Genomic DNA, 22,711 nt, shown 5'->3' with positions numbered 1-22,711 from the left:
ATTTATAAACATGAAAGTGAGATAGATATGGGTCGTTCCACGTCAGATCGATCACTTTTTGCACTCGACGCCTGGTATTTTGTTAAAAATGAAATATAATAATATAGTCCATGTGAAATTAGTGAGGGTTTATGTCATCATCTGTTGGTGTCGTGTATGTTAAAAAAATACAGGCCGTTGTGCAATTTTTGCCTTTTATTTTTAATCTGCTTTAAAAAGTGATCGATTTGACGTGGAATAACCCTTATCTATTTCCTGTAGTACATATCTCAGTGTGTCGATAATTAGCTATAAATATCAAAAAATTCAATTAAAGTTACTAATTTAGTTCACTGCATTTTGCATTTTAATATTTCCTATAAACGCACAAACATCCAGAATATAATCACCACGTTCAGTATTAAACATCATAATACAAACCTTAATAATAAGAATGAATTTATAGATGGAAGATAATTCCATAATTTATGATTTGCTGAAAGGAGAAACAGCAAGGCGTAGGAAGACATTCGAATGTTCATATTTCACTGCGTGGCATAACTATAAAAGCACCCTAAAATTCTCAATTCCTATGTATGGTTATCAAAATAAAAACGAACCAAGTATGCCATGCCTGAAATAGTTTCGAGAAATGATGACTTGTAATGTAATATTGAGAAATAAATAATATTACAACCATAAAACGTAAGGATTGAAAATTGTAGGATGATTTTATAGTTACACCACGCAGTGTATAACAAACGCCTTCGTAAAAAAAAAGAACAATATTATTCCACATGAAATTCCATATCTGATTATATCGCTTCTTTAATCCCACCCAAGCACACTATAACAGAACCGTCATACGTATCTCTCATAACAAGCAAAACAGCATGTTCCAGAGGTAATAAAATATCATCAAGCCTGCAGGCCATTTCGAGTTCGTTAAACGTTTCGCTAAACAAATTAAGATCGCGCCTAATACCTATCCTTGGCACTGAGCCCGCCAAAAAACGACTCCAGATTTGCATAACTATCCCAGCACCCGTTCGCGAGGCCTACACACCTGTAATCATCAGTCGAATAGCTAGGTGGACGTTAATTCCATGGGATCGTTTCGGGATTGCAAATGTGATTGCTGTGGATTAATCAATTTTTATCGACTGTTAGGAAAGAGGGAGATAGAGAGAAACAGAACGAGTGGCAATTGCACAGTTCACGGGGCAAAAACGACGGCAGGATGGGTGGGTTGAACCTCGTGGAGGCATTCGAGCAAGGAGCCTTCGGCTGAAGGAGCGATCTATTGGTCCTCGTTCGCCAGGCTCCGTTCTCTCCCTCTCTTTCCCCTATGCGCAAGGGGACCGACGACGGATAGAGTACGGGTGTTCCTGTTCGTTAACTGGCGGCAGAATCCACTCGACTTAATCGATCCTTTCTCTCCTGGACGGGCGGCGGCTATATCTTCCCGGTGCCTTTGTTCCGCAAAATGGAAGGCAGCAGCCGGCCGCCGCCGCCGCCTATCCGTGTATTACGAGACCTCCTCGGGAAACGTTCATCAACGGTCGCTCGTCTAGCGTTTACAGCTAATAGTACATGATATTGGCTGTCATGGAAATTCCAGTTAGAGGTCTGCGCTGTCTCTCGATCGAGAATCGATGAGCTTGGAGATCGCTTTCTCGCGTCGCGATCGAGGCTATTGTGCACTTCTCTTCGTTTGCTTCCTCTCTTTGCTGTCGCGACATGGAGGGGGGGGGGGGCGTTAATTTGTGGTCGTTTCGGATCCCAGGACCGATCGATGACTGTTCTGGGGCTGAGCCATGGGAACGAGAGGAGTCTGCTGGTTTTCGTTGATAAGAAATACCTTGATCTTTTCTCGTATACCTGGTCGATAGTAACGTTCGGGCTGATTGATATTAGGCGTGAGCATGGGTAATGGTTCCCGTCGAGAATCGAATTCGTTTAAAAGAAATACACTGACGGTCGAAAGTTTGAGACCAGGTCTGACAATTAAAGAAGGAGGACAATATTATTTCGTAAAGATTCATTGAGGATAATGTACTGAAACTGATGGAAAATTATTTGTATATAGCTGTACTGATTTTGTAACGGTTATTATGTCGGTAGGAAATAATGAGTTACTGTTCCAGCGATCGTAAACTCTGGTCTCGTACGTTTGGACGGAAGTGTACCTTGAGTGTCTTTCGTGTACCTGTTCCATGGTAGCATACAGACTGATTAGTATTAGTTGTGTGAAACTGACCTAACCATAACTATGATAAATTTTCTACTGACTACAATAAACAGTTTGGCAACTGTGTTCATTGATTGGTTCGTACACGGTTATAAGTATTATTGTGAGAACTGCACAATAGGCTAGAATAAGCACCAATTAATTATATGTTCTTATAGAGGGTACGATTAAAAGGATGATACAAGCGGGCAGGAGGTGATTCCTTATGCAAAAGTGAATCTAAAGTGTAGAATAAACTTTTTCCATTTAAAGCTTAGTTTTCCAGAGAATCCAATTTTGAAAATTCATCACAGACAATAAGCAAAAACGCAATGTAATAACCAGAGACCTTTAGTCAGATCCAATTTAATTGCACGCGTATCCAGCAGATCATCAACTTCGATTATATCTCTAAAGCGAAGCATCGTACTCAAAAATTTTATTCCACATTTTCCACTTATCCCTTCATCTAGAATAGCTTCCTGTCCTCTTCTACCGTTCCTTCGGTCGCACCCTCTATACCAACCGCATTCCTTGATACATTGGTCATCTAAGCGAAACCGCTTAGATAATTCTCCGCTAGAATTAGATAAGCTTTCTACTAGGCACCATTACAATCGACCCTACTCCACTAAACTAATGACAGCATCCGCGACACGTGTTACGCAACGCTAAACTGGATTGTCGTCCGTGAAGAAAGAAGTTTCGTACCAACCGAGGTATTAATGAGTCCTTCGTGATCTGAATCGGGTATTTAGAGAACAGGGTGGACAGCGAGTAAAAGGGAACCGGATTATAAGTGTGCCCCGTTACTACGAGCCTTTTCCCCTTCCCCTTTTTTCGATATAAATATCTAAGTACCGCGTGCTATCCAACAGGGGGAGGGAGGAAACAAGTTTCTCCTAAGATTTTTCGCTAGGAAAGGAATTACCATCAGCCGGTCTACAATTTCTCGTGGTTTGAATACTTAATGTTAATTGATAAACATGCTCCCTTTTAACGCGACGCTTCCCGTAGTAAAGTTATGGCCGATACCGCGATAAACTTCGTTACGACGTTCTTCCCGCCTAAACCAAAGCTTCCTCCGATATGCAACGCAATTTCAACGATCTTCTTTTCTTTTTTCCCCTCTTGCTCCACACTCTTTGGGGCCGCTGGTCGATGATCTATCGCGAGGTTTCGATTAAAAAAGGGAACCACGAAGTGGCGGGTAATCTCGTTGCGTGCTCGAACCGATCGATTATTTACTTTTCCCGTTGATGCTCGACGAACCGCTGGCGAATTATACTAATCATGCGGTTAATGACGTTCCATTAGATGCAAAGTGTCGTGAGTGATTATTGGTTCGGCGGAGGCTCGAGGTATTAAATTGTCGGACGGCATTATGTGACAGTAGCTAGTAGTAATTAGCTTTCGACGGTCGTTTTTTGCTGGTGGCTTTTTCGAGTCCACGGTGGGAACTTAATCGGTACGAGAGGGTTAGTCTCCGATTATGGTAAACAGCTAGTTTCTGTGGTTTCTTATTAAATTTAGAGCAATCTTGTCGGGCGTGACAGAGGTGGTATAATTGGTGTATGTTGTTAGAAATAAGGTTTCTTTTCTATGTTCTGTTGTAGGTTGAGTTCTCTTGGTTAGTTGGTGTTAGGTCGATTTTCTCTATTTTTGCTTTGCGTGAAACGCACCGCGGTTTTGCAAATTGGAAAGCTGAACTGTTATATGAAATGTAGGCTTGGATAAATAGAAGGGTAAATTGTTCATATCCAGATTCACGCAATTAGTTGGAATTATTTTGGAAGCATCTCATTGTTTAACCCTTCTGACCGTAGAATTTCGTTTGAAATTATTAACCCACTTAACACGTATAACTGAAATTATGAGCTTGAATATTCAATGTGGCATCCTAACGTGATATTTAGGAATTGTTTAATGAATATTCATTTTTATTTATGAACAACTTTTTGTTCGTTTTTTTAACTGTTCTGTTTTTCTGACATCTAAGAAATAACTATATGTATATGCAATGAAATTTTTCTTTTTTGTTTCAAAGAAGCGATTCAGGTCGGAAAGGGTTAGGTAATTGACTTTCAAATCTCGTTTCTATCTTTTTGCACACAAGGTTTACACAAACAATACATCGTATTCATATCGATCTAAGAATGTTCTCATTTTATCCAAAATACACGTCGATTCATCTGTTCTTCATTTCTATTAAAAAATGTTTGTCAGCTATATGCAATCATTGTTCAACGTGCTAATGCTGTGACGGAAACTGTCACGAAAATAAAAACACGGAGTATTAAATTTCTGATAAAAATATATGTATTTAAAAAAAAGAAAATAATACACAAGTGTTATATTAGTCCGTAAAATGGGCTCAAATGTCGAGGGTCAAATACGTCTGCCTCAATTCCCCTTTAACTGTATCCGTTATCAATATTATTAGAAATATCGATGCAACTCTCTTTAAATGTATGCAATAGATAGATAGATAGATAGATGAATTTTTGGTAGATCGTTTCAAAGGCCAAAGACACGTACAAAAAGTTCAATATTTTCGAGTAACCATTTAATGTTTTATACACCTGGAACCGGGCATAGTAACTAATTCGCGTCGAATGTTACGCGTATGTTTCCAAAGTTTCGCTCTTTAAACTACGATGCAGCAGGAGAACGAAAGCGCTCGTTGTTTCCAAAATGGAACTCATTTAAACTAATAACAATAAGCACTCTACTCCATTAACGAGTCACAAATGTACGCGTTTCATTCGTTACTAGTTCATCTATACCAGACTTGCTTTAAAACGTACGAAACTGTCCAGTCACCTTAACTTGTTGGCAAAAATATATTAAATATGATGATGAAATTATTAGAGTTACACTACAAAAACTATGTTTTTCGAAACAAAAAACAATAGAAGTTAGCTTAAGTAATTATAAAAAATACAGTTAAAATCATAAAATCATCAGTTCATGCAGGTGGCTCTAATAATTTGATTAGCGACTGTATATATTTCTGACGTAGTATATTTTGATCTCATGGTTCACTAACATTCTATATACAGGGTGTGTAAGGGTTTTCTAGTTTAGGAATTGTGCTGATATAACCAATGAAAAGAAGGAAAGTCGGGTGTTATAAACCTGTAGACGATTTATTATAAATAAACACCTTGTAGTAAAGGATTACATGTGACAGCCATAATTTTTACATACACCTGACACAAGAGAAATAATTATCAAAACTTCACTACAACTTTCAGATCATACTAATTTTACAACCGTCCAAGTACTATACCTCATCAAACGCTTCACGTCATTAACTATAAACAAAGGGAGCTGATGGCCATTTACTTGTACCAGGGACACAGACAGTTATCAGCCAATAACTGGGCTCAGCATCAGAATGCGTCGGTTATTTTTACCAATTCATCCCGTTGGATGAGGCTTATACATACTGACCAGGATGGTATCTATATAACTGACATTAAATTACACCAAAGGAATCATCAAACAAAAATAGAGTTCATAAGCAACGCCACACTTCGTATTCGTATCGATCCTTTGTCCCAGTACGCGAGATACGAGCACTCCAGATTGACGCTACGATCGCGTTATGTCTCCCCCAACAAGATCTTCGTAGGAAAAGGGTGGAAAAGGGAAAAGGGAGAGTGGCTAAGCGCCGGGAATCAGTGCCGAGGAACAGGTAGACGTTCGAGGCCATCAGTGTTTTCCAATTAGACCGGACTCGATCGATTATTATGCTGGACGGAGGCAGCAGGCCTGCACCGGTCGTCGTCTCTCGACGGAAAGGGGATCAAGGGGAGGGGGAAGGACGACGACGATCCACATTCAGATGCTTTCCCACAGTGTCCGGTAGGCCAAAACAAGCCAGCCATCGCCTCCTACTCTTCCTCTGATGCTCTTCTTTTATCTTGCTTTCTACCTCCGGTTAGCCTCCCCCCTCCACCCTCGACTTCTTCGTCTTGTTTCCCATATCCTTCGACACCGTTCCTTTCCCTCTCCCCTAACCCATTCCACTATACCGCTGCCTCCTACTCCGGTTCTTTGCTCGCGTCCGCGCCACGCTTTTTGCTCCTCTGCCCCGGAGCTGGAAGCGTGGCGGATCGCTTCGCCCCACCAGCGAGCCACGTGGCCGATGCTTGGAATGTATCTTTGGAGAATGGACACGTTCCCTGTACCTCACCACCACCAACTGCCGTCTGATGTCTTCATTTTTACGGTTTTAGAACTTTTTAGGAATTATCGATTTGGAATAGGTTCGGCAAGTTGCTCAGTTTTGGAATTTTCGGGAATTCTCGATTTGGGTTGGGTGGGGGAAGTTTGTACGGTTTCGGAATTTTCTGGAATTGTTGGCCTTGATTAGGTTTATGAAATTGCTTAATTCTGGAATTTTTGAGAATTTTTTATTTGGGTTGGGTGGGGGAAGTTTGTACGGTTTCGAAATTTTCTGGAATTGTTGGCCTGGATTAGGTTTATGAAATTGCTTAGTTTTGGAATTTTTGAGAATTTTTTATTTGGGTTGGGTGGGGGAAGTTTGTACGGTTTCGGAATTTTCTGAAATTGTTGGCCTGGATTAGGTTAATGAAATTGATCAGTTTTGGAATTTTTGTGAATTTTTTATTTGGGTTGGATAGGACAGTTTGTACGATTTTGGAATTTTCTGGAATTGGCGGTCTGGGTTGGGTAAGGGAAGTTGCTCAGTTATGGAATCTTCGAGAATTTTCGATTTGGGTTGGGGGGGGAATTTTGTACGGATTTGAAATTTTCTAGAATTGTCGATCTGGGTTAGGTTTGGTTTCGATAAGGGAAGTTCAGTAAATCCTTGATGACTGTTCGAAGACTGGACAATAACTATTTCATAAACTAATAGGCCATATGCGGTTGAAACAAATATCATTGATTTCAGAATTTCAAGCTCTATCGCTGTGCTAAATCTCATTAAAAAGTCAGTGTTACACCTGGGATCCTCTACTTTTTCGTGTCGATGAGCTTCGAACACTCAGCGAGGATTTCTTGTACTACAGTTGGTGGATTTTTTGGAATTGTCTGTCTGATTTAGATAATGCAAGGTGTACAGTTTTGTAATCTTCTGGAATTGGTGGTTTAGCTTACGTAACGAAAGTTTTCAAGTTTGTAATTTTCTAGAATTGTCAATATCGGTTAGGTTGGGTTAGGAGACGGGGGTGTGCGTAATGCATTTCCTCACGAAAAAAAAAAAAAAAAAAAGGTAAAAGTTTGATGCAGTTTCTCAGTTTTTTGGAATTGTCTGTTTGGGTTCCGTAATAGAAGTTTTACAGTTTTGTCACTTAACTGAAATTGTCAATATCGGTTAGGTTGGGTTAAGTAAGATTACAGTTTTGGGATTTTCTGGTATTATCTGAGGGGATCTGAAGAGTTGGGATGTTCACAGTTGGATCCTGGTTTTCTCGTGTCTAAGTAGGTCACAATTATGATTTATGGTTATTAGACTTACACTACCTTCCGAGGAAAAGCGGAAGATTTGATACGATTGTTTGGCGTAGATCAGATTTAAAGTACTAATCTGTAGTTATCACGAGAAAAGAGAAATATACAGAATTAGACTTGATACGAAACAGTGACCTTTATGACTTCACGTCGAAATTCATTTCTATCATATTTATTCTGTCCGAAAGAACCCTGGTGATAATATACGCTAGGAATACTGAAATTTGAAAGATTATATTATTCTTCGTATTTATATCGAGTAACCTATAAATAACTTTCATAATAAATATTGAAAAATTACTAAATTATACTTAAATAAAGATAGTCATAACAATATTTAAATTCATTATCGATTACTAATTTACGTCTAATGGTAGAATGTAGAAGAGGCGTAATAAAGGTAGAAGTCTAAAGGTAGAAGAGGCGTAATAAATTTAACAAACAGCAGATAGAAGTTATTCATGAATCAAGGATTCCCTAATCATCCACCAAAAATGTCGAATGTGCTCGGTTCTCGTTTAAATCAGGCCGCATTTAAAGCCCGGAACAAAATCGAAGCAGTTAAGAGCAATTCAATTCCCCCATGGTCCTAATTCGAGTCCAAACTAGGTCGAGACTGAAGTTTAGCTTAGCCAGTTTCATTCGGTATGACTCCGTGTACGCCCTCAATCGATTCCAGCTAGTTTTCGTGCGCTATAGGATTCCGTCGTCTCTGTATCGTCTTCCATTATGCATACCACTATTGAAACAGAGCTCGAACTTTGCGTAAGATTGCGTCGACCCGTTTCTCTGTCGAAAAATTTTTTTTTCGCTTGTCTGACAGTTCGTCCATGATTACAGTTTTAACTGCATCGTAACTGGCCTACCTGTGATGTTCCATTTCATGACAATCGCCTGCCCGAGAAGTACTCTCTCGGTGGAACAGGTGTAATAACTTCGTGGAACACTATAAAGCGTCACATGATAGAATTCTTGAGTGTCAACGCTTCAAGATTGGACCTGGACTGAATTTGAGGAATTATTTCACTGATGATAAATCAAGTAATTCAGTTAAATAGTATTTATGTACAGATAAAAAATAAGTATTGGAAATTCAATACTTGGTGTCAATATTAAATACTATGTAATACGTTTGACAACGATGATAATTATTGAGAAAACTGTCTCCTGTCGATACCGTTTGGAATCATTAGACTGTGAATCCTTATGCAAATTAATACTCTTGTCAACTAAGTCCTGAAAGTTAGAGACAAATGAAAAATGATTATTTATATGAATGCTTCCATTAAGTTGACAACAGAATAATTATGTTATTAGATTTGTTCAAAGTTATGAATATTGCATTTTGTGCATTGAAAAGTACTGTAACTTCATAAAATGTGTAGTGTAGTATTTACATATGATTTATAGATAGGATCGAATAACAAAATCTAATTTGTACAGCTGTTTCAATTTCTACAGAAGTTTCCTGTCGTTTCCTATTCGTCAAAATACAGAGTAGTAGATAATAATCTGCAATAACGTAGGATCTCGTGTAGAATTGTTTTAGCCCCTATTTTCTGACTACCACTTTTCTACGTAGCTTTCAATTTCCACTGTTCCACTGAGCCAGCTATCAACATCCCCAGTTTTTTATCAAACACAGGATTGATACCCTCGAACAAGTATCACATCTCTATTGCTACCATTTGCTACCCACCTCAAGGCATACTAACTTCCCAAAACTTATAATTTCTTCTCACTACCTACAACTGTCCAACGCTAAACTTTCCTAATTACAAGTGTACGGTCACCAGGCAACGTTTCCAGTAACGAAAAACACATTTCACGTCTTCCATCGCCAGCCTCTAGGGCCTAAAGAGAAGTCGCTATGTTTTCTGCATCTCGAATACACGTCTCCCCGTCTAAATTACAGTCCTCCAACTACGAATCCCCTGGATCTTTCCAGCTACACAGTTTTTTTCCGGTCTAGCATGCTCCATGTCTGCTTATGGAAATTTTCATGAACATTTCCAGCCACAATGTTGTTCCATTGGTAGCAACGATCATATCGTTTTGGGGGGCGGGGATTCGAAAACGTAATGAGAGACAGAGTCTCGTCTAGATTACAGCCTAGCGTTATTTTACGCGTTCCTTAATCTCTTTCCTTGTAATCGATCCCCGCCTCTGATCCGTGTCTTCTCTCTTCGTCTATCCTCAGCCTGTTCTCTTTGAGTTTCGCTGGGTGATTACGTGACTTCCGTGCTCGATCAATACCGAGCGCAGATTACTAACGCGTAGTGCGTTCGCCGGTATGCAAAACAGTCTCCTCAGGGGTGAACAATATTCTTTTTTGTTATGTTTTCTTTTTTTCGTTTTCCCATTTGGCGGAGTAACTTCCCTCGAAACCAGGCGTGAGTCAGGATCCCAGTCAGGGTTCCTTCGGTGTATGGGATGGAGCTAAGTGTTGTTGCGAAACCACAGATACCAATTTTCCCTTTAATCGACTGAAAGGAAGGTGTATAAATAAGTGTACGAACGATGGCTGTCAACGTGAAGAGTCTCCCGACTGTTGGTCGGTCACTTTACGTTCGTACGTGACTCGAGGAATACGGGATTAACTAGAAGGGCAAGTACTTTGGTGGATAATGAGAGCGAGACGACCTTGTTCTTGCCGGGAGACCCTTGCCAATTGGCTGATAAATGATTCAGGCGAATGGAATAATTATTGGCGAAACTTGCATACGGTTAACGCGGTTCCTATTGAAAGAGAAATACTGGGTGTCCCGTTTAAATCGACCCAGTCGAATATCTCCGAAATTGTTGACAATGTTAAGAAATGTTTCAGATAAAAGTTACATGGTATCAGGGGACACACTTTCGGATGTAACTTTTTTATTTGTCGGCACGTAGGGGTTATATGAAGGTCAACTTTGTTTCTTTAAATGGAATCGTATATTTTTGAATGCACTAATTCGATATAAGTGACTTAGTGCTTCATATAGGGAGTAACGAGTAGCAACAAGGAATGCATTAAAAGATATACGATTCCATTTAAAAAAAAATAAAGTTAACCTTTATATGACCTCTATGTACCCACACAGAAAAAAGTTACCATTCCAAACAGTTTCAATTCTATTTACTATATTTTAAATAAATATTTTTATAAGTTATACTGCTTTTTCTCTTGAGAACTTTTCTTTCGTACAGGCAGACTCCATTTATACGGTTTTTATCCGCATAAAGAAGAACAACATGGAGCAAACTCTCCGCGTAAATCGAGGGACGGATGCACTTACATGAGAAAGTGTGCACCTGATAGGTCGAGTATGCGATTCTTTATTGGAAAAGAGCCTCTAGTCGTCAGTAACCCGGAGCTAAAACAGCTTCAAGTGTAAAGGGCCAGGAAACCAAACGTTAAACAGCGATAAATATTTTATTTAATCAAATTTATTCACAGGTTAAATATTCTTTACACATTTCTGACGAAACACAAACAGTACCTTCTCCGTCGTTTATTCAGTCTGAACTGGTATTTATTAACGCATGTATAATGGACGTTCAGCTTCGGCACGTTCTGATATTCGACCATTGACTCTGGATGATTATACCGCGGAAAGAGTCCGTAGCACGGCGGAAACGAAGACCGCCATTAAGGGGCGAAGTTTCATATCCAAGATGATGAAAATCTCATAAGCGGCCGCGAGTTAAGTGCAACAGTTGAAACGAACTTTCTTTTGCCTCGACTTCGCGCGGAACTTCCTTTCCGCCGCTCCACTTTCGCATCTTCGGGGGAGAGGCCCTGGTTGAACTCCTGAAACTGTTGAATCGGTCGGAATATGGAGGGAAAAGTCCATTTCTTCTGTGTATTCCGCGTCGGTTCCTCTGCTACTTTGTAAAAGTTCGAGCAGCAAAAAACCGGATTGATGAAGTATGCCCCCGACTGTTTAACGATCCCGTTTGATCCGTTTGCTCCGACACGGTGGGAACCGGGTAATTGTTTAGTATTTTAAACGGAAGTATTTCGTTTTCATTCGAAAGTCTTCAGTGACATTTTTAAACGACTGTCTATTTACAATCATTCGAAATAGCGGTGAATTAAAATTACAAATTTTCCACGTGGAATTTGACATTCCTTCCTAAATAGAATAATATGTGAAAGTTTAGACAATTATTTATTAACAATAATCTCTGAAAATCATTTGCTCACCATGTATTAGGTGTACTGGTTGGTAATTCAGTGTATTTTGTCAAATTTGTTACACATTTTGTGGAAAATCGAAAATTTATACCAATTTAATGACATTATTCCTCGTTCTTCAACGTCATTATTACCAAAGAGAAAGACAGAAATATCTTTTGAACGTAAAATATGTTAATACGTCCGTGAAACATAATAATAGGTTATTTATTTATGGAAAATAATTAGATGATCATATACTGCTGTCACTGCAACCATAAATATTGCACAGAATTCCAGAATGATTTTTTACACAACCAGGTGTTAATATCACACAAAAATAACGTTGATTTATCAAATCTACAGCATTTCTCTTGTTGCTTTGGCTTGATTAATTTAAAAGGGTCCGTCAACTATAGCGACTCCTAATTCTTTTGAACAATGTATTTAATAGTGTTCATATAGCGAGACAGTAAAGTCAGCGGAGTTATGTATAGAGGTTTCTGTCCAAAGGATATCATAGCAGTAGTGTGAAACGTGAACATTTGGTATCATAGGTTGTTCTAATCCCCAGTGATATCCACAGGTGGGGTTCCCCGCAGGCTTTTGTTCCCCCTTCGCGCAGTATGTTGTTTGTGTAATATACGCACACGTAATACTATACCTATGGGGATATAGTACAGGAAGGAATGGAGGCAGAATAGAGCAACCAACGATGATAGAGTGGGAGAACCCTAAAGCTCCCAGAGCTTACGTTGAACATCACTGCTCTGACCCCGGGGCATCGTCCACCACTGTGTAAAGCTTGCCTCTTCTAAAATTATTTTCCCCTTTACACCAATGTTGATAATTTCGGGAAGATTGAAGACATTCATGGGCCCAAGGATCTTAGCCACGCCACAAAAGGAGCTATTCACGGTTTTGTGAGTTTTGTAGCTCGCTATATCTTTACCATCGACTGTATCTAGTAGACTCATTCTGAACCCAAATTAGTTTCCGTTTCACCTGGACCGTCTACAAACTTCCACACGTGCCTTTTAACTAAAATCGTTCGAACGAAAATTAATAGACATTGGATGATCATCGATACCAAAAGACCGAGGGAATAAGCCTTCTTCAATCACACCTTCAGCATTCTAGTCACACTAGAACTCAGCTAAATTTCAAGTAATCACATTTTCACATTCAGACCTCCTACAAAGTTCACACGTACAATTCACTCCCTAATATTGTTCAATGAAAAATGAACAGATTTTGTGTGTATAATCGTCGTCATCAAAAATCTAATCCAGAAGAGTTAGTAGGCCTTCTTCAGTCACACCTAAATCTCAAGTAGTCTGTGCGAAAATATTCTTCCGTTTTGCCTGGACCCCCTACAAACACTTACCTTTACTATTTATTCTCCTAGGAATTATTCAAGAAAAAAAAATTAAGTCTCCGTATGGATAATCGTTGACATCAAAGATCTAACCAAGAAGAGTTAGTAGTCCTTTATCAGTTACACCTTCAGCCTTCCTCAGTCACACCTAAATCTCAACCACTCTGTGTCCAAATAATTCCTTTTTGCGCCTCGACCACCAACAAATATTCACACGTACCATTACCTACCAAAAAATCCACAAAAAAAAATTAATAGACACCGCGTGGATAATCGTCGACACAAAAAGACCAGGTTAATAAGCTTCCACATACTGAACCGTCCACAAAATACCGCGAAAACACTGTTCCCTTTCGCGACCCAACCAAACAAAATCCCGCTAACAAGCGTGGGGTACCCATCCCCCTATCATAGGGCAGTTTCCAACGCGATAATATTCGCCACAAGCGGTAAAAACGCGTCCACGAGAAATGAAATTAAAACGCTTTCGAGTGGGGGAGTTAAGCGCGTGGCGGGTCCATTCGCAGGCGTACCGAGAGCCGAAAAAGGAAGAAGATAATGGCGTCGACCAGACGCAATCCATGCGTCAAAATATTTCAAAACGTTTCACCGGTCGGTTAAACTCCCTCTCATCCTCTGTCCTTCTCTCCCCTCCGTCGACTCGTGACGAAAATTCCAGGCAAAAACGCAATTTCCATTTTCCAGGGGTTCGTTGCGTCACCCCGTCTGGACGAAATGCGTCGACAATGCTCGAGTGCCTTTAATTCCCAGGGATCAGAATTAAGCGGGAATAAACGTGAAACCGCCGTGCGAAATCGATGAAAGCAACGCGGTAAAGTCTTTATAAAATGGCGTCAAGCGACGTAGAGGGGCTGTGGGCAGCTTTGCACGCGTCAAATTAAACCAAACGAGTCTCCGCGTACCTGCACACGTGTCCGTTCCTTCTACACACCCATCTCTTTACCCCCCTCTTTTTTTTTCCAAAGCATCATCCTCGTTCTTTTTCCTACCCCTCGTGTTTACCTCCACCCATCCCCCTGTCTCTTATTTTCCTTTTCGTTTTTCATCTCTCCGTATCTTCGCTGTCACACGCGAAACTCACACCGACCGAGGCCGCGGAACGCGGGCTCTCTATGTCGCGTTTAAACGAGATTGCTTTTAATATGCAGTATACTATAATGCTGACTGCACCTACCCCTCGCCCCCTTTCTCCATCCCCCTTGGTGGCGGCTGGGTATATTCCCCAGGCGTAGCCGAAAAGCAATTCTTTCAGCAACCCTCTGCTATCGCTCGTCTACGCGCTCGCGCTCGGAATATAATCAAGTCGACACACGCGCGACTAAAATCCACCCTTGTAAATTAACAAGGCTGCCGGGAAAATTCCTCGAAAGGAGCCTCCGCGCCACGGTGTTCAATGAACTCTGCGGCGATGGTTGAGAAGGGGTTAGGGGTATGCTGCGTCGGCGTCGCCTCGAGGCGTGGTTTTTGTTTTTTTTTTTTTGGGAACGTGTCGGTTGGTGCTGTCTGGGTTCACTTTGATCCAAGATTTCGAAAACTTCACGCAACATTCCAGTTCACAGAAACTAACCAAAGCGTACAGCTACGTAGATTAGCATTTTATAACAAGACCAATGTATTCTGAAGGAATTCGTCCCAAAACGTACCCAAAGACAGACGAGTAGGGGTTTATCAAGATTCAAACATCGCCATCTACTCGATCATAAAAAACGTCCGCCTTCCGAGAGTTAAATGAACACTAAAATAAAGGATTCATAAAATTAACCAACTAAAAGTGAAATATTACCATAATTTGTAAATATGTCATTCACATAGAACTATTTCTAACTCACCGTTAACCAACCAACATAACGAACCCATCATATATAATAATTATATTCGAATAACGTTCACATTACACTGCCCGCAATTCTCATTCCACTCAGTTACTCGAATACAATTCCATTCACATAAAACTATTTCTAACTCACCGTTAACCAACCAACATAACGAACCCACCATATATAATAATTATATTCGAATAACAGTCCCATTACCCCGCCCGCGATTCTCGTTCCACCCGATTACTCCAACACAATACCATTTCATCTCCACGATATCGGATCTCTTTTCGCGTGATCAAAAAACACAAGACACAACCAGCGGACACCATTGTCGCCCTGGGACACAATGCCCCACGGGCGGCGAGAAGGAAACGGAAGCGTGTACGCGCGGGTAAATAAAACGAGAGCGACGAATAAATTCCGAGCAGCGGCGTGTGGCCGTACATACGTTTAGCGTCGTTTATTTCACGCGGAACCAGCTCGTAAGTACAGGGTACAATAGGGCACACGAAACGATAAAAATTCATACGCGGTTTACCCTTCCGTTGGCCATTATTATTTCATGTCATTTACCAAGGTACGAGGGATGGGTGGGGAACGGTTGGTAACACGGTGAAAACGCGACGAGGCGAGTGGTGATCGTCGCACGGGTGAAAATTCGTGTATTCCCCGGGTCCTGGTTGACGCGACCGTTTAACGAGCCTCATAAATTCTCGAGCCAGCTTTTTATCGCGATCCATTCCGCGCCAGGAGCAGGATAATAGCATCCACGGAGCCCCCTAATAAGTTGCCGAGAAATGGGAAGAGCTGCCTCGAAATGGTGCACGACTTTACCAAACTTTTATAGACAATCGCGTGAATTTAAGTCTCCAGTTATATGTATCGGTCAGTTAATCCTCCATCGGTTTAATCACGGGAAACTCTTGCTCGAGGTGATTATGATTTATTAAAAATTCCGTCGTTCGTTCTTTCTGGAAACGCGAGTTTCGAACTACGTCCATTCCGTTTCACCGTGGTTTCTATCCACGGGAGGCTCGGTGTTCTGAAAGTTTCTGGCTTACGGTAATATCCCGCCTGGAACGAAGATTTAGGCGTCTACTGGAAGTGGATTTGTTTGTATTAGCGTTTGTGGAAGGTGGACGAGCGTACGTCGTTGCGGAATGAGGGGAAAGTATACCGTAGATGCATAGAGGATGCTGTGGGATTGGTTCGTATTGAAATAGGACACCTGAACGGGGTTAACATTAGATCTACCAAGGTGGATCAAAATGACTTGTTTGGCATTTCTTATAATCATTATTCATTTTCAGTACATTTTGTTTTCTAAAATTTTGTATGACTTTTTCTAAAATATGCAAATAACTAATTGTGTAAAACAGTTCTCTTTTTTTTTTTTGTCTTTTTGATGCAAAATTTTATACAGTATACCTTCATATACCGAGATGAGTCATTTTGACCCCCACGAAACGTAGGTAAACTTAACGAAACACCTATCTATCTTCAAGGGATGTGTTCACCCTGAAGAACTGAAATTGGGCCAAAAACAAAAATTGCGCTATACTTCTCTTGGCGCTGAGGCTCGGTCTTCGGGGGAAAAAAACGAATTTACAAGGATCTGAAGCAATTCTCCCTATATGATTATTGTCCCGGCGTGGGCCCGAGTTTAGGACGATAATCGGGAGGAGTCTGTACCAAACAAAGGCGAATATCAGTTATTAATTGTTGAATTTCCAGTCGAAATACGATCGATTACATGTCCCAACTGTGAATCGTTAGTTCTAACCCATCACGCCAAAAATATTTCACACGCATTTCGTCCTACATTTTCAACAATTAACAACTCAGAAAGGAAGTCTCGAGCGCAATTTTATAATTCTTCATTTTCATCGTAGCACAGAGCCTAAACTCCTTTTCACGTAAGAATAACCTGGTTTCGCACATGGGACGGGATCTAAGGCCGTTCATTGGTAGAAGATCGGCAGAGATATCGAGCTACAAGCAATCGCATGCGTCCGAATCGGTCGGCAGTAGTGGGGGCTGCGCAGATCGGTCACAAACTCTCTTATTCTTATTCTTATATGAAACGGAGTATAGAATCCACCCTGTGAAAGTGTCCCAGATTTTATGAACATCCTCTACGTAAGAAAAAAAGAAGGCCTTCCGGGGTTTTTCTCTCGATTCGCGGTCCCGGATCCGCAACTTCTGCACGTAGCCGTACGGTCTTGAGTCTCGAGGAATCAGGGTATTATCTCTCTATCGCTCGGGCCGCTCTCGTGCCTCCCTCCTTCGGCGAAACAATTTGAATGGTCGAAGCGGTACTTGGGGAAAAGTTAAGCCGGGGACACGACGGATAAGGCCTCGAGCTCGTCGCCCCGTAAGCCGTGGCCAAGTTCTTCGTGCCGTGCTGACGTCGTGGAGTGTGTCTTCTATTAGTTGGCATGAGGCGGAACCGCGGGGAACACGGGCGGAAGGAGGGCACGATAAATGGCCAGAGCTGACAAGGGCCATAGGAGGGAGGAAGAGAGCCTTGCATACACACGGTTCGCCCCGTGTCGCCTGAAGGATTGTGTTTGCGGTTCGTACTTTCGCGTGGCGTTACAATCGCCCTCGCCCTTCCTTGGACCCTGAAATCCCCTCATAGACCCCCCTCCAAACGCCGCGGTTCTATTTCCTTTAGCCGAACTAGTCGAGGGACAATTTAGGCGCGCGTACCACGGCTTACGACCGTGTTCTACGCCCGTCGAGACCACGGTTTAGGGAAGTTAAGCTTCTTTTGCGGCGAGACGAAAATTTAGTCCTGACCCGGGGACCTTTTTGGCGAACTTGTTGCGTTTTGCCGACCTCTGGTCAGCCTTTTGTCGGTCCTGTTATATGGCAATGCTACTGTGGGAACGTATTTTTCTGGTAATAGGAATATATATGCAGATTGTGTAGTCGTGATTTAACTAGCTACTGCTAGATTTGTTCTTTAGTATTCGATGAATTTTTTGTTTGTACTTATATACTGTTTACTGTTGAGGAATTAAACACGTGAAACTTTCAATTTGACAGAATTAATAATTCTTATTTTTCAAGGCCCTCAGTTCAGTGTGACATATAGGTATATATAAGAGCTATTAACAGTTTCATAAAAAATTTGTCTATACTCTCAATAAGTGTATTAATAAATAGGCAATACCTTATTTATGTTGAACATTTCGTTTATCGAAAAAAAATTTCCGAAGAATAACAATTTTCAGGGCTCCCCAGTGGTAAGATACCTTAAAAAACGTTACGAACCGTTCATTGAAAAAAAATTTCCAAAGAATGACAATTTTCAGGGATCCCCAGTGGCCAGACTCCTTAAAAAACGCTACTCATTCCTGCCTCGAACTTCCGTGGCACCGTTTTATCGATTGCCCAGTCGAGGCCAATTTTCATAGGCGTTCCTCCCGCGCAGACAGTGGCGGGAACTTTTATCAGACCTCGGTTCCCGGGTAAATATATATCGGGGCCAACGTGCTCAGCTTCAGTCCACCGATACCAGCCTGAATTTGAACTTGTTCGCACCGATTAACTTTCCCTATAACTCTTTCGCTCGATCAGAACAGCTCACACACAGGCATGCACACACGCACCTGTCCGCTTCTTCTTTTGGTCAGGCGACGCTTTGCCCTCCGATCAGCCGTTAAACGCCTGTACACAGGGCTGATTCTTCAAAGAGACAACCTTCCGCGTCGCGAGTATAATCGGACACGCATAACCGAGCAAGCAATCACCTCCAGGTTCGAGGATTTCTATCGGTAAATCCCTGTACCATACCCTAAGCGAGACGTCTAAGTGCGTCACCTGTCCCGATACCGAATGTTCCCATTTCTAAGACATCTGCCGGATCGCGTGAGCCTTGCAATCTCGAGACCTTGTCCCGTTGGTTTGTGCCTGTGTATCCACGACGCGTGCAGACTAATGCGTGCATATGATTAAACTGTGCAACAAGGATCACGGGAACTGCTTGCTCTGGGTCAAGTTTGGCCGTTTCGGCCGTTGTAATTGAGTCCTGTTTATGTTGTTCGATGCAATTTTCGACACGATAATACCTACATCTTCTTTCACTTGTCTGGGTTGTCACATACTTTGTCAGGTAATAAGTTCTGTTGCATGCGGTATTGACAATTAACAAGAGAATAACGATGTGTAGGAGAAACAATTTATTGGAATATATTATACCATTGTTCAAGTAAAGATTTTATATAAATTATTCAAAATGCTCTCCTTTTGCTTTTATACAAGCTCTTATCGTCGATTCCATTCGTCGATTTCTGACAGAATTTAATTACCGACTATGTAAGTATTGGGGTTTTAACTGATATGTATATTAGGGAGGATCAAGAACTTCTTGTAATTAATGAATGGGAAATTAATTTCTGTAACGATTCTCTAGTAGTCAGCAGTGAATGTAGGTTCAGTAGCAAACCGTTAGATGTCTTCGTTTCGTTCTGCAGATGAATCGTTCTTGGTATTTCGTCTATCGAGTATCACTTCCCGGCTGACATCTCCGTACCGAAAGGGTTAATCATCGTTCATAAGATCGGTCAAAATCGCGTAACGTTTGCCATCGACGGCTTCAAAGCCCGCGAGCTATCGTAGAACAGACGTATAGAAATGGAAGTCAAAGGGCCTGGAGGCGCGCGGATGAATGGCATACGCGATGAAGCGCTACACGTTACGCTCGTATATATCCCTTCAGCCAGGCCGATCACGCGATGCTCGTTCTCGATGCTGGTCGCCCCGGAAAGGATATTCGTCCGGTCGACGAGCGGGCATTGTTTCGCTGACGGACGTGCGGTCGTCCTTTTCGTTTCTCTCTATGCCCCCCACCTCTTCCCACTTTTTTTTATCGCGTTTTTTTTTTATGACCGACCATCGCTGGACTCGCTCTCCTGATTACCCTGCCTCTTTTTTTCTTCCCTCGCCAGCCCCGCCATCGCGTCTGGTACTAACACGAGCTTGGTGTCCCGTTCGTTTCCCGATCGATGGGAGTTTTATTTCACATTCGTGGTGGCCAGTTCGCCAGTTTTCACGAGTCCTGCCGCGAAATTCCTTTTCAACCTTGGCTGGATTATGTACGGTTCGTTTCGACGGCGGTTTAGAACAATCCCTTCTGCGGGCATTTAAGATTCGTATCTCGAGATCGGACACCTGGCAGCCAGATGGTGGTGCTTCAGGGTCCGCTGAGCCTTTTCGCTTCGGAACGGACTTCTTTTGTATGGAGTCCGTGTGATGTCTTATAAATTGATCCAATTGCGAGTGTTGTGTTTAGTTGGGTGTGAGTAGTCTGGGTGTTATCGGTATAAGTAGGTGATTTCTGTGATCATTGTGATCCTTTTGGGAGGCCTGAATCCGTATTGTTTAATTTGTATCTATAACGATTGTCCAATACTTTGTATCGGGGTTTTTCGGCGAACTTCTGGGAAGGTTTCTTCAATATAAATTATTTTTATTACGTAATAATTAAATAAAAATATTGTGGATTATTTATTGATGCATTTATTTGACCAGGCCATGGGCAGGCATTTAGGAATTTGAATGAGCTACAAATTGATTCTGTTGTAGTAATTTTCTAGAAAGGTACGCAGTTCTGTTTATTCAACTCCTGAGGCTCTGCGAAACAACCGTATTGCATGGATTAATACTCGTATTAGTTTTACCAGAAACATAAGTTACTTTCAGTTGCAGTGAATCACTAATGTACGACTAAAACAGAACACCACAACGAGATATTCCGTGAACCATATGATATGAAATGTATTAACTCACTATTCCACGATAACTTTCTTAAATTGGTTAATTAGAAATGTCTCTATGCGTGGTTTACAGTATCGTAATTCGTACGTTCAATTTTGTCGTAATAAAATATACGGTACAAAAATACGAATGCACTTTATATCGTCGAAGAATATGATCAGGACACTGTGGACGAAGGTCCAAAAAGATATGTGTATATCTCCAGCTATAATTCCAATGCATAACTCCCGCTATATCGTCAAGCAAATGTTTCACCGAAGAGCCATTTTATCAGTAACAATCATTTCGAAATAATCGAACGAATCGGTTGTATCACGTCCAGATTTTCGGTATTTATCGATGGTGGGATTTCGTGGCAATAGAGCCTGTACTTTTTAACCATCAAAAACCTTTTCCACAGAAAGCTCTCCAGACATAAAAGTTCTTCCAGCTTCTCCTCGGTTATTAACATATGAGAGGTCCCCGTTGCCAAGTCCATCCACGGTCGATTCTAAGGTCTCAGGCGTTTCGAAATCTATGTGACCATTACTGATCTCTCTCTCCCCTAAACTCATTTCGCCGGTGCCAACCGCGTTCCGCCGCCGATTTATAGGATAATACACGGTACCGTACTCGCACGCCAACAACCCGGATTTTTCGCCGGGATTAAGCTCAGCCTCTTCGATCTCTGCGGTACGGTGTTTTCCCTCGGTCTTGCGTAACAAATAAATTTGTCTCTGTTAAAGGGAAAACACTGCTGGGTTTATAATAAGGATAAGCCACGGTTACCCAGGGAAACTATTTGCTCGCCAGAATTCCGCTGAAACTCGGCTCGTATTCTATGGTCACGTATATTCAGGGGATAAGCGATTGCAAAGAAATTTGTATCGATTCTTTTATATACGTTATTTTATGTCATAATACGATCGTTAAGTTGTGTCTACACAATACAGAGTGTAACAAAAGTGTTGTAGTAATCTTGGATTCAGAAAAGTGCCAGAATAATTTGGGAATTTATGGGACATTTAGTAGCGCCCCCACTTTGGTAACGAAAACTGGAACTAATTCCAGAACTTCTTCCAAAACTTAAAAGTTTTAGACTTAATTATTTTGTTATTATTTATTATTTCTTATTACCTTTTTGTGCGGGATTAATGAATATTGCATATGTATGGTTTGACTGCTATTGAAAAATCGTAAGGAAATATACAATTTACAATGGTATTTGTATAAATTTAATAACAATTTCTTTAAATACTACTTATACATAATACTACTTAATATAAAGGCACCATTTTCGCGTGGCCGACACAAGATCGGGTTGCTTCTATCGAATAAAAATAAACATAAATGATTATTAATCTATACGAGTGATACGTTAGTTTAGATTAAAATGTGCGAGAAGGGTCAAGGAATTCCAATACGCAAATATGTCGTTACGTTTCCTGCCTCGCGTCGCTTTCACAGGAGCCCGCGGCTGCCCGCCACTTGCCCGTGCGGGCAACATGCCCTGGCGGGCTCGGTTGCCCATCACTGACCTAACCCAATCACATAACACGAGTCGCGTCTCGGCAAACATCAAACACCCTCGAAAATCATTACCCTTTATGCGCCTGAGGGCTCCCATGTACAGTCCAGGAATATCACATGTTCCTTCCCGAGTTCATAGCCGACGCTTTCCGTGATGGCCGTTTCCAGTGGCGGCCGGGCGATTGAAGCTCAAAAGCGTCCAAACAGGGTCTGGGACGGCACGGACGGTAGTTTACCGAGCCAGGTGGAATCGTCTGGGCGAACTCCAGAGACGGACCAGAGAGAGAGCGAGCAAGAGAAAGAGAGATAATGATATAGATAGAGAGAAACGCAAGAACCAGGCACTG

The sequence above is a fragment of the Dufourea novaeangliae genome, unplaced genomic scaffold (genome assembly GCF_001272555.1).
Source record: "Dufourea novaeangliae isolate 0120121106 unplaced genomic scaffold, ASM127255v1 scaffold248, whole genome shotgun sequence".
Taxonomy (NCBI): Eukaryota; Metazoa; Arthropoda; class Insecta; order Hymenoptera; family Halictidae; genus Dufourea; species Dufourea novaeangliae.
The sequence above is the reverse complement of the archived record's forward strand: the minus strand, read 5'-3'. Positions refer to the sequence as shown.